The 13,174-nt window shown below is 39.9% G+C and overlaps 1 protein-coding gene across 1 annotated transcript in view; it reads right to left on the reverse strand.

The window, feature by feature from the left end:
• The window catches only part of LOC117030913 (oocyte-secreted protein 2-like), a 51,239-nt gene that overhangs the window by 9,576 nt on the left and 28,489 nt on the right, over positions 1-13,174 (reverse strand). The gene's annotated exons all lie outside the window — the stretch shown is intronic.

Genomic DNA, 13,174 nt, shown 5'->3' on the forward strand with positions numbered 1-13,174 from the left:
CCAGCTGCATTCCTTGGCTCGTGGCTCCCTCCCTTGTGACCCCATCGCTCTGATCTCTGCTTCCATCATCCCATTCCCTTCTCTGATTCTGATCCTTCTCTTTTCCTCTTTTAAAAAAATCTTTATTAAATTTACTGGGGTGACATTGGTTAGTAAAATTATATAGGATTCAAGCGCACAATTCTATAATACATCATCTATATATCACATTGTGTGTTCACCACCAAGAGTCAGTTCTCCTTCCCTTCCTCTTATGATTCTCTCTCCCACCTTTTTTATTACATTAGACCCACCATGATAATCCAAGCTAATCTTCCCATCTCCAGATTCTTAATTAATCACATCTGCAGAGTCCCTTTTGTCATATAAGGTAACATAATCGCAGATTCAGGGATTAGGATGTGGACATCTTTTTTTTCTCTCTCTACTACAATTGTGCATCCAATCCCAGCCACCTAGGACTTGACGTAGGTCTCAGTGGAATGATAATGAAGAAGTTTGTCTATATACTGGGAGGAGCCGGGCAGAGGAAGGGAGTCACATAACAGAGAAGTTAAAAACTCTGATATGAGGAAAATAGCAAACAGATTCAAATGTGACAATAGAGTGGGGAACATACTATATTGGAAAATGAGCACACATGGTTTAAGATTTGTTAGAGGGTTTTCACAGTTATGCAGCTCTGAGGATTAGCAGGAGGATAGAGTCTTTAGCTCTCAGTTGTAATCAATCAAAATAATGTGAAAGCCTGGAGAACGATGCCATGGCACCGGTGTTAGCAAAGTGAGAGGCGCAATCTCCATGGGTTCCTAAAAGAAAAAGAGCATCTTGAACACATCCACTGATATTCTTCTTTGCAGAATTAAAACACTTTAACAGAAGGTGAAGAAGATGCACCAAATATGGGCATTGATCAATATTAGTAAGTTGGCATACTGGAGCAAACTAAAGTTTCCTTCTCAAATAGATGAAGGAAATTATGAAAACAACTGACTTCTGAGGGTGATCTATGTGACTGGCACTGTTCAAGTGCTTTAAATGTCTTTCTCTCATTCCAGCCTCCCTACGTCCCCATGAGAAAGGTATGTGAACAGCTGGTTCGACTTGGGCACAGCAACCTCAAGTATCTCGCCCAATGTAATTCAACAAATAGATGGCAGACAAATTCCAACCTGCACAGAGGCTGAGTGTGGAGGCAAAGCCATGAGATTCCAGTCAAATACAGCTGTCCATTCTCTTTACTATTCATTTCAACCTTTACTTACCATAGTCAGAGTAAAGAAAGCCTACGTCTTCTCCATTCTGAAGCCCAGAAATCTCCCCCCCCCCCCACCCAAGCAACTAACCCAGTCTGGTTAAATTCAGTAATCTATATCCTACAAAAAGCATATGTCTAAGTATCAGGAGAGGAACGATGACAAAGGGGGATCTACCAAAACTTAAGACCCTTCTGATGTGTTTATAAAATATGAAAATAATATATTGGAATCAGACTACTAGGTAGTCAGAAGGGAAGATCAAGATGGCTTCCACACAATGAGAAAACCATGAATCTGATTGGAAACCCGTAGAACTACCACCAGTTTACAACCAGAGTAAAGCCTATTTCAGAAAGCCATAAAGGGAACTATTTACACAACAATTCTTTAAAGGCCATCACACCACTTTAAATCACAATCACTTTTCCATATTCTCTTTTATTCATACTAGGTAATAGACCCAAAACAGAACAAATAAAGAAATAAGGAGCAGAAAACTTCTTAGCACAGAGACCTTCATCTCCCCTGATGCAGAGTCAAAACCCATTAAAGAAACAAAAATGTGATAGCCTCCCTACATTCGGCTGCCTGCAATGACTCATCACTTAGTGCAGCTTGACCAGTCCCTTATTAGAGCCTCCAGAGTGTTATTTGTTCCCCCAATTATTTTATTACTGGAAATCACAGGTTGTGATCCAATGAAAAGTGCAGGTAAATGATGTCCAAAGAACCAAGTTTCCTATGGATCTATGGATGCATGTGTGAGCGTATTGTTGTAACATTTTCTCAACCATTTTATTCTAAAGTTCCCAACCTGCAGAAAAATTAAAAGCATCATACAACGAACACCCATAGACCATTTATCAGACTATCTGAACTCCGAGGAGGACATTAAGACATCATTTAAGAGAATGAGACTCTGTCAAAGTAGGTTTTTTACAAAATGTAGAAGCAATCAAGGTTGGACCCACTGGCCTTGTTGGCTTCTTCTTCCCAGGCTGATAAAATTGGGCAAGTCCTATAGCTACTGGTGTAGCCCCTACCAGCACCCCAGTAAATTTGTTTAAAAAAAAAACAAAAAAGGAAAACATACCATAAACCAGGAAAAAATGGCTCTAAGTGTGGGTAATGAAGTACATCATTGGGTCAGAGCTTTGTGGCATCTCTAAATCATCACATATGGGATCAAAAATTGGCCTGCAAATGACATCTATTCGAGCACTCCAAAGGTCCTAGAAAAGACAGTTCTACGGGCACTACATATGCTTTGCTGAGTTCACTTTATATGACACTATGGTTTTCTACACCCAAATGATCAAGCAAGTGTCAGAGTTCAAGAGCTGGGGCTGCTTTCATGTTTAAAGACTCTCTCTCTCTCTCTCTCTCTCTCTCTCTCTCTCTCTCTGTCTCTCTCTCTCCTGAACTGGGTTAATTGAATACATCTGAGTGTGATATTGGGTATAAAAATACTTCAGGTTTCTCAGATCCTCTGGATTCCCTGTTGCCTGAGGAGCTCTTAGCCCAAGAGCTAGCATAATGAAGGCCTTTGGAGAATTAGGAGGGCTGCTGCTTCTACTCGTTTCCTTGATTCGGACATGTTCTGGGCAAGAGCCAGGTATAAGAGTGGACCCTGACTGACAATGCTTTGAAGGGGTAATTTCTCAACGACCATGAGTCATGGAGCTTCTGGTTACTGGGGCTTGGGTGCCCCTCCTAGAAGTTAAGAACTCAATAATTCTCATAGACCCATGCTTATCTTCCCCTTGGGTTCAGCTGGTACTGTTGGATGGGCAAAGGAGTATTACACTCAAGTGTTATTTTCTCTGAAGGTTCTCAGAGTTAGTCACTCCGCTCCTCTCTTCCCACTTTTCCTACTTGTCATCTCCTAGAATTTCCCACCAAGTCATCCATGGCGCATCCAGTCTTTCACATGCCTCTCTCCTCCCATTGCTAGCCCCTCTTTGGTTCTTCCCCCACTTCTCGCCTGAATTTCTACTCGCATATTCTTAACTGGTCTCCCTTGTCTAACTGCCTTTCTTCCCCTCCAGAACATCACTGCATACACTTTCTGAAGATCTGACTCTGACCGAACTCCTTAAAAACTTGAGTGCTTTCCCTCAGCCACCTGGGAGAAGCATAGACTGGCCTTCCGCAGGCCGTGAAGAGTGACCTCAAGCTGCCCTCAGAGCCCATTGTCTGCTTGTTTCCCTCTGGCATCGCATGGTCTCAGCACCTGCAGAGAATCTGGTGCAGGATCCTTCATAATATTCAGGCTGCATAGACCACAGAGACCTGGTCCTCTTAAAGGAGGCAGATGTTAGCTTTAAAATCTTGAAGCCCTATAAACCGTTTCAAATGGAAAGGAAGGAAAAGTAAGATGGATTATGAATACATGTAACAAGTGGAATTGATGGAGTTCTAGAGGGACAGGAGAGATTATCTGAAGAAGTGACATTTGAGGTAGAACCTTGGGGGTGAGAGCGACTTTATTTAGGGGAAGGTCTGGGTGTTGGGGAGCAGGGAACACTATCTGCTTTTTGCCTTAATTAAATTCACAAAATGGAAAAAGATTGTGCAAAATACGTCTATTTCAGAGGTGATGATCTGTGTGTCCAGGCTGCGGAAACAGGATGAATATGAATGGGATACAGACAGGTTGAAAAAGTGATTTGAGGAGACTAAAGGGGTAGAAAGGCCAGTGGAGGATTTTTAGACGATGGGGAGAGGGGTGGTGAGTGTTAGCAAGAAGGTCAGTCCCTCTGCATATTCTCTAAAAGGAAGCCTTAGGGTAACGTGAGGTCACAGTGGTTATCGGGGGCTGATGAAAAACATAGATGTTGTGATGAAGCTAGGAATGGAATATTTGGTTTGTGGTTGAAACATCAGGATGCAGAAGTGAGGCAGGTAGAAAAGGAAATCAAAGAGGACACCCCTCTTTTTGGTGACACCGCATGGTGAGAAGCACAGGTTCTGCCCCTCAGCCCATCTGGCCCTGCCCTCAGGCGCCATATCCCAATTTTCAGGGCGTGGATTAATTCTGAGGCAGGCACCAGATTGGGTGGGGCCTTGCACACAGGTGAAGGATTTTGGTGGTTTTCCTATTCACAGTGGAAACCCGAATCATGAGACCAGGGTAGCAGTAATGTAGACAACATCGGTGTACTGGGTGTCTGTTGCATTTGGGTTGACTTAAGGTCTCAAACACCCTATAATGTCCTTTTCAAAGCCTTGTCTGACACCCTCCCCGACACTGCCATCATCATTTGCAAAACCATTCTCACATGGATGAAGGAGTGTGGAAAGTAGAATTAATTCTAAACAAGTACCTTGGAAACCTGTGCCAGACCGCCTAAGTGACCCCTTAACAGATTAGAAACTTGGCCACCAGAAGTCCTGGAGTCCCTATTTTCTTTATATGTCAAATGCGGAGAATGATTATTCAATTTCTCAAAGATAGTAAGAAGTTCCAACTTAAAATAATAATAGAAATGTGATGGTCCAAGAAAAGAATGAATATGACAGTGTTTTGTAAATATAAATCACTCTCCAAGTTTTAGACAATGGAATTGAAAAAGTGGTTTTTTTTCCCAATCGTAGGACATACCTGGTGGCAAAAGAGGCAGATAAGGCTGTTTCATGGATCCTGCATTGTAACTGGAGAGAAAGACACTACAAATAAGTAGATAACTGATAATTCCAGGTTATAAGTAGGATAATGCCAGGTTATAACTGATAATTCCAGGCGATAGTAGAAATAAATAGGATGATGTGAAATGGGAATAACTATGGAAAGGAAAAGAAAAGCCACTTAAATAGCACACTTGTATAAGGTGGTCTAAGAAGGCAACGTTGAAAGGAAACATCAAGGCAAAACTCCAGAGGAAAGGTCGTCACGTGTAAGGAACTGGGAAGAGGGTGACAACCTCGAAAGGGAGGTCAGTGTGGCTAGAGAGTAAACATTAAAACAAAACGTCCAGCTCGCTGGGGCATTTTGGAAAGTTAGGCTTTGTTCTGAACAAGACTAGAGGGAAAGAAGGTATGCTAAACAGCCTGTAATTCAAGGTACGATTCCGTACAACGAAAAAATCATCCCATGTTAATTTCAAGTATTTCCCCTTTCTTTCATATAGGTGCAAATCTGTTTATAATATCTGAAACTAGAACTTCCCTTCATATAAACAGTCTTTTTATACAGGAGATATATATATATATATATATATATATATATATATATGAAAAATGGCACATTGATTTGCTTGGAACTTGACTGAGTTGTTCATCATTCTGGAAAAATCTCAGCACTGACAGAATGCAAGGCGACTCTGGCAGCTGAAATTTCTGTGTCTGTTTCAGCAGCAGTCTCACACTTGGTGACTCTGATGTGTCAGATTCCTTCTGTAGTCCGCCTGAGTATCTACACACCGATATACATTTTATTTTATTATACATTGCTCTCCTTTTATTTCTTTTATATTGTAATTAGTGAATTATAGTGACTTTTTAAAGAAATATGTGTAGATAGGTTATCTACGAATTCTACTTAGGCATAAAGAAGGCATTAAAATGGTTCATTGTAAAATTAGAGTATTGAGCCTAATAGGTTGATACCCACTGGGTTAGTGCTTAGTGAATCAAGAAAAGTTAGGTGACGAGAGATTTGGGGACCAGGACCATGAAGGTGTTACAGGCCATAAGGATTTTGGATTTTATACTAATGACCATGGGAAGCAATTAGAAAGTTGGATGCATGCTGGTGAAATAATCTTATTTGCATTTATGTTTGCAGCTGCCCTAGACAGAGAACAAAACTGGAAGCAGGGTGCTTATTCACAAGGCTACTGAGGAAGTCCAGGAGACACAGTGGTAGTTTGGGCCAGGATGCTGATCGTGCAAAAGTGAATAGACGTGAGGTAAAATTTGAAGGTAGCAGTGAGAAGATTCACTGGTAGACTGGATACAGATATGAAGGAAAAGAAGGAATTGGGAGTAAATCCTACAGTGTCTTGGCTTGGAAGTTGGATGGATTGTGGTGTTATTGACTGAGACAGAGAGAGAACAGAGAGTAAGCTAAAATCAGGGGTTCTGTATTACACATGTGCCTTTTGAGAGGACTGTTTCAAGTATCCACTTGGATATCTAGTAGCTAATTGGAGAGATGACCCTAAAGCTCAGGAGAGAAGTCTAGGTCAGGCGTAACACTCTGGTCTCCCAAGGTAACGTGGTCCAAAATATAGGACCTATTTTCAAAGAGTTCAAGTTTTCCAAGGACACCAAGTATTGGGGAATTTAGTACCTAATATGAGTGCCCTAGTAAAGACGTGGACCTCTGCTCCTGCAGCAAACAAAGAGGCTCACGGTGCTGCCATGACGGTTCTTTCTCAGGTAAAAATTCAGAGTTCTGTGCAAATTGATTCCAGCCATTTGGGGAGTGCGAGGGAGGAAAGGAGACTGTTTGAGAGAGGTCGAAAGAGGGGTGTAGGGCTGTGAAGGGAATCATTTTTTTACATAAATCTCTAAGCTTCACTTCTTTTAGCTAAAGATGGTCTTCCTTCATGGTACCTAATCCTGCTCAACATTCTTTGAGCCATTTATTGCAACAGACATGCTGACTGATTTTCTTTTCTTTGCCTCTTTTAACAGTGTTAGTGGAATGCAGCCTTTTGAATTTTCATGCTATAGCTAAAAGAGCACTATTTTATCAAGATGAAGTCATAGGCCCTGATGAATTATTTCTGGGGACTGGTTGTCAGGCAATTCAAGTGCGGCCAGATGAACTTGAATTTGATTATCCTGTTAGTCTCTGTGGAATTGTAACACAGGTAAGAGAAACAATTGCTTATCCAGCACCATCTGTAAAATCTTTGGAAGTGTTGCTTTATGTTTGTTTTTATTATAAAATGCCACTGGTGTTGCTAGTTGGTACCACAGACTGAGCATATGCCTAGAAAGAATATGAAGTAGCTTTTCTCTGTTTTCATTCATTCACCAGAGACCCACTATGTGTAGGACATTGAGCATGAATAAGAAACTCAAAGACCTTTCTGTTATGAAGCTCACAGTCTGTTAGGGTAGAACTCCCATGACATGTATAGCTTAATATCTTATTCAGTGTTTTGACACATTTCTAATCCTCATAATTATATGAGGTTGATGTCACTTATGCAGATTAAGGAATTCAGGTGCAAAGGCCAGTGATGTTACCAAAGTCAAGAAGTTAATATATATACTCCACTTCTTGTAAATATGTATGTATAAAATTATAGTTGACATTTATTATTGTTCACCTTCAGCTTCAGGTATACAGTGCAGTGATCGGGCTTTTAGATTGTTTTGTTCACCTGAAACTAATTAAAAAAAGAAAAAAAAAAAAAAAAAACCTTAAAAAAAAAAAAGAAGTTAATATATAGCAGGGCCAAGCAGAAACCAGGCTTGTTGATGCCTATTCTAATAAGCTCTTTGTTTTGTTGTTTTCAATTATGACTTTGGGTTTAGCAACTCAAGCTATAGAATGTATAACAATAGTTTAAAGAAAATTTACCAGGGGAGTTTGGAGGAAAGAATGATCTGGAGAATCTTGAACTAGAAATAGACTTGACTTGTCCTTCTCTATCTCACAAAAGATTATTGAAAATGTACCTATATTACATCAACATCAGGGTAAGGAAAGCGCTGGGAAGGTTTTCAATCTCACCAAAGGTAAATATAATGTATCCAATTGATCTCATGTTAATTTGCATGGCTTTAAACATGGGGCTAAATATCTTCTGCTGGGAATCTGGCCTGCAAGTCATAGGCACGGGATAACTTGGACATGTTGGCGGGAAGTTCTTTCGACGGATCCTTTTCACTGACCCATAAGTGTAACGGTCTGAAAGCAGTCTATGCTTGTCCTGCATGCCATCACACCAGCCCTTAATACCGGCCGGCCATCCCCTGAGATGCCAGTGACGCAGATATGCTCCACTGCACCTGCCATGGAGAGGCCCAAAGACACTTGAGACACTTCTAGTGGTTAAAAGTATCCGTCACTCCTAGAGTCCTTGGCAACTGCGAAAACTAGTCGTTATTGAGCAGGGATGATTTTGGCCCCAGTGGACATCGGCAATGTCTGCAGACAATTTTAATTGTCAAAACTGGGCAGAGGGTGCTGGATGCTACTGACATCTAGTGAGTAAAGGCTAGAGATACTGTTAAACACCTTGCAATGCCTGGGACAGCCCTCACAACAAAGAATGATCTGCCTACAATGCCCCTGGTGTTGAGGTTAAGAAACCCTAGGCTCAATCACCACACGTGCTGTGTGCCCCACCGTAGTAGTCTAAGCAGCCTTCCACTAAGGAGCTTAGAATCACGACACCTAAAACAGCCTGAACTCCGACTTTATTGCTATACAATCCAGATCAGGACGTTTCATAGCTTTTAATTTTTTTCCCCTTCTTTCCCCTTGATTTGAATCACTGAGCCAGATATATCTTTTAGACCCCAGGGAATATATAGTTCATCCATCTTTTGTGATACTATAGAGCTAATAAATTTACACCATAATTTAATGACATGAGAACCTCTCAAAGTGGGGAAAAAAAGAAGATATACATACATAATATATAGTGTGATCTTAATTGCATCAACAATGGAGAGCTGGAACAGTTAGGTGAAAATACATGCAAATAGTTACAGAATTAAAGCCAGGCTGATCTGATAATGGGTATTATATGCCATCTATAGAACACCAAACATATTGTAAATGTCCCTGAGAGGAGTACATATTTTACATTCAGAAAACTCAGTTGTTAGCACACATAAGTATATTTTAATTAGTTCTCCTTTTGATCTAATGTTTTCAAGAGACTAAAGAGAAAACATCACGTTTTAATTCAGAGATCACAAAGTATTTCAATACGATAATTGGCATTTTGAAAACCCTCTCCTCATGGAAAAATTTTTCTTCCTAGAATTGTGACTGAGTCTCACATAGAGGAGTCTAACATTAAACTTTCAGGATCAACTGACTCCCGCTTGCCAATTCTATTTAAAATCAAATGCCATGTGCTTTTCTTTTCTTTCTGTTTTCTGATGAAGTTAAGTATCTCTGCCATAGAGAACTTTACATTAATTGTGGTATTTATCATGATCTCTAGAGACATTGGAGTGGCCAATTTTTAATGTGAATAAATTAAAATATGTTGTGACAAATGAACACATATTTCAAAAGTCCCTTTTCCCACCAGGTTTTCTCTGATGGAACTCTCATTCACTCGTGGCTTACCTATAAACCAAGGAATCAATTACTTTCTGCTGAACTTCGTTTGGAGTGTATGGTTTCCAGGTCAGTCCAAAATATCCACTGGCTCCTCCCTTAAATACCAATGGCTTTTTGCTGAAAGTTGTCACTACTTATCCAGACACCTTGAAAATCACGACTGTTTATACATAGCTTCTCAGCTTTTCATCGTGTCTGCCAAGGTTAGTCTCTACAGCACTCACTATTCTGAGGTCAAAACTCAGTACCTGTGAGTTACACAAACTTGCAAAGCCAGGAGTGGACCTTGCTTCGTGATTTGAGACCCTTGCTTCTGTCTGTCCTCTCCTACAGATTGCAAAGACATGTTGCCAACCCTAATTCATAGCACCAACACCTGACACACAGCCTCTGTGGAGAAATCTTAGGCATGCAGATCAGCTGTGATGCTTCCACAATCCAAGTGGCTCTGAGTTTCGCAGAAGAGTTGGGTTTGGGAAGTTAAATAATATTTCATTTTCCCTTCTGAATTTGAAATACATTAACTAACCAATCATAGGATATAGGAGACGTAGACCAGAATATAGCTTTATTTCTAATAAAGCCAATTGTCAAAGGAGGCTGTAGATCTGAAACTAGAAACACCGCTACAAATCTACCCTGGAATGAACGCGGCCCTCTGCAGGCAGTCTGGTTCCACAGAGAAAACTGCAGTGGGACTGAACTACGCATGATCAATTCTCCCAAACTTCTCATCAGACAATACTTCACTGTTCCCTTGAGGAAAATTAAGGGAGAGAGGACCTAGAGAAGGTAAAACTGTTCCTCCCATGGTTTCTTCTCCTGGAGAGTGGACCAAAATATGCTTTTCTTCTCTGAAACTTAAAAAAAATTAAAAGTAAAATGGTATCCAATAACCCATTAAAAAAAGAAAAGGGAAATTCTATAGTTTAAGCAGTAAGTAGACAATTTCTGATATGCCAAATGGAATTGACCTAGGAAGAAAAACATTTTTAAGCTTGCTAAGCCCAGATTCTGTTAGGCAACAGCGTTTGGGAGAAAATGCTGCTTGACCCTTGCTAATAAAAATAACCTCGTTTATTGAACACTGACTCTGTACCAGCCAGTTTGTAAGGACTTTAGGCATTTAAACCATCCATCAGCCCTACGCATGAGTCATTACGATTGTCCCTATTTAATGTTTGAGAAACTTGGGCACAGACATTCAATAATTCGCCAACTTCACACAGCTAGAAAGCCCAAGATTTAATTCTATGCAGAATGGCTCCAAAACCACCGCTTTACATCACAATGTGCTGGTTCGTAAGCTCTTGTCTCTCAACTTCCAACCTGACTGATGAAGTCTTTCAAATAAAAGGAACAGGACCATCTGAGCCCTTTGGTAACCTGTTAATAAATTCAAGAGAGCCGAGCAAAATCTTGCCTTAGACGTATTACTATTTTCAAGCAAAAATTACTGTGAACATCTCCTTGAAACAGTTTTTCTTAGTTTAATAGAGAACAGCTTCAGGATCCACGATTTATTATCCCACAATGAAGGGTTTGGGAAGAGTCTGAGGTGTTAAATAAAAATACCATGATGATAATGTGTGATTCTTAAACCAAAATAAAAAGCTATAGCTGTTGAAGCGAGGACTAGTAATACCTGGGCCCAAAGTTGGATCCCAACAAGGATATTTTAAGCTTTTGTATTCCTTTTTAATTCCTCCCCCTTGTTTTTCCTTTCAAAGCTCCTACGTGGCACCTAACGACACTGAACAGAACAGTCTTTTCGTTGTATCCCCATGTACTCAACAATGGTTCTTGGTACAGAACAGATACTGTGCGAGATGTGGCTATGCCCACTTCAGAGAACGCTGGGTAAGGATACCTGCAAAAACCAACATTTCATGTGCCCAGTCAGGTATTTTATGACCAAAATAAAAGTATTCAGGGCAAGTAACAGGTAAGATCTAAATCCCTACTGAGTTCTGAATGGTATACCATTCAGTAGTAGAGATATGTAAGTAGGGTTAGATTGATTCTCTCTCTTGTACTTGAATCATATTAATACAATTGGTATTAATATGAAGAAGACCCAGTCTTAAAAGTCTCTCCTCATCCTAGGATTCTTTCCCTTGACAGTAAGGATTTCAACTTTCTAAGTTCAGAACTGGATATGTGAGTCCAAAACCAATGACTGTAAGAGAAGGAGGATAAGTTTAGAGGTTGCCAGTTTAGAATACTTTTTGTTATGTTTTGTGAAAAGAACAAATGTCTTAAGGTTAGAGAGAGCCCTTTCATGAAATACGGGTAAGTCATTTGTGTTTTCCCACTGGGTCCAGTTCAAACAAAATTGCAAACATGTACAAGACTCCCTTGAATTTTGTTTTCCTTTTTTCTATAATCTTTAAGAGACAGGATCTATGTTACTGCCATTGTTATAATCCAGAGCATCCCAAGGGCATCTGGAATATAGTTCATATCTGGGAGTTATAAGAAAATCATATCCTGCAGCTAACCATATGTATTTTAGCTGGTTCCCTTTCCATGGATATAAGCTCAAAGAGAGTCCTCACCCTCTTTTGAACTCTATCCCTGAAACTTGGGTCTCATAAATACCAAATATCACTTACATATGAACTTTGTTTATCTACAGTCAACACCGTTTTATGGACCACGCAATTACACACTTCCAATGAATTTCACCCATCCTTTCTTCTATGAAATCTAGAAGCTTGTGTGCTTAGACATTGAGCAGCAAGGCAGAAGTAGCTCAATTTAATGATGTCATGTGGCATTTTATTTTTATATATTTACATGATTTTAAATAATTTTAATGTATTGTAATCTCCATGATGCCCTTGAAAAGAGGCCGTTTGTGTTTTTAACTGTCCATGTGGACACAAATCCATGAATAAAACTTGATATATTTTGCTGTGTGTCTATATTTATTGCATTTCTAATTCAGCATTCTAAACTGCTGGGCTGAAAAAATGGAGCTTGGGGAAAGGCTATTAGCCCCAGCTATAGAGAACAAGGTTATTACCAGTAAGATAGCCAGTAAGCTTGTTTGGAAGAGAGTGAATAGAAATTGAAACCCACTAGAAGCATGAGTGTACAGGATGTCTATTTAGATCCCCCAATCAAATTATTCATAATACAGGTTCAATGGGTTGGATTTTGTTTCTATCCATGTGTCACTCCATCAGTCACTTGACCATACTGTGACACATCTTCACAATATAAGCAATGTCAACAACCCTGCCATTCGACCCTGAGATTCTGTGTTAAATAGCTACTTGCACAGAAAACTTTAAAAGTTATAACCATGTCTACTGATACCTTTTCAGATTTTATTTTTGTCAACATGTTATCACCTTTTTAAACGTAGAAGCCATGTTACTATTGGAAGAATCTCAATTATATTCTCTATGGTAATGATTCAAACACAGTCATTTTTTTGTGTGTAACTTGGTGGAAAGGGTAGCATGAGATCCCCAAGTATAGGACAGAGTCTGTCCCAAGCCACACTAGCCACTGAGCTGTGTCTTGGACCTAGGTGAGTTCTTCACTGCCTCTTCACCCTAGACCTTGTCCCCACATATTTTCTGCTCAGGCATTACTAATAATAGATGTTTTCAATTTGCATGTCCACTTAGTCTGAATTTAAGCA

This window comes from Rhinolophus ferrumequinum, chromosome 11, assembly GCF_004115265.2.
Source record: "Rhinolophus ferrumequinum isolate MPI-CBG mRhiFer1 chromosome 11, mRhiFer1_v1.p, whole genome shotgun sequence".
In the NCBI taxonomy this organism is placed as follows: domain Eukaryota; kingdom Metazoa; phylum Chordata; class Mammalia; order Chiroptera; family Rhinolophidae; genus Rhinolophus; species Rhinolophus ferrumequinum.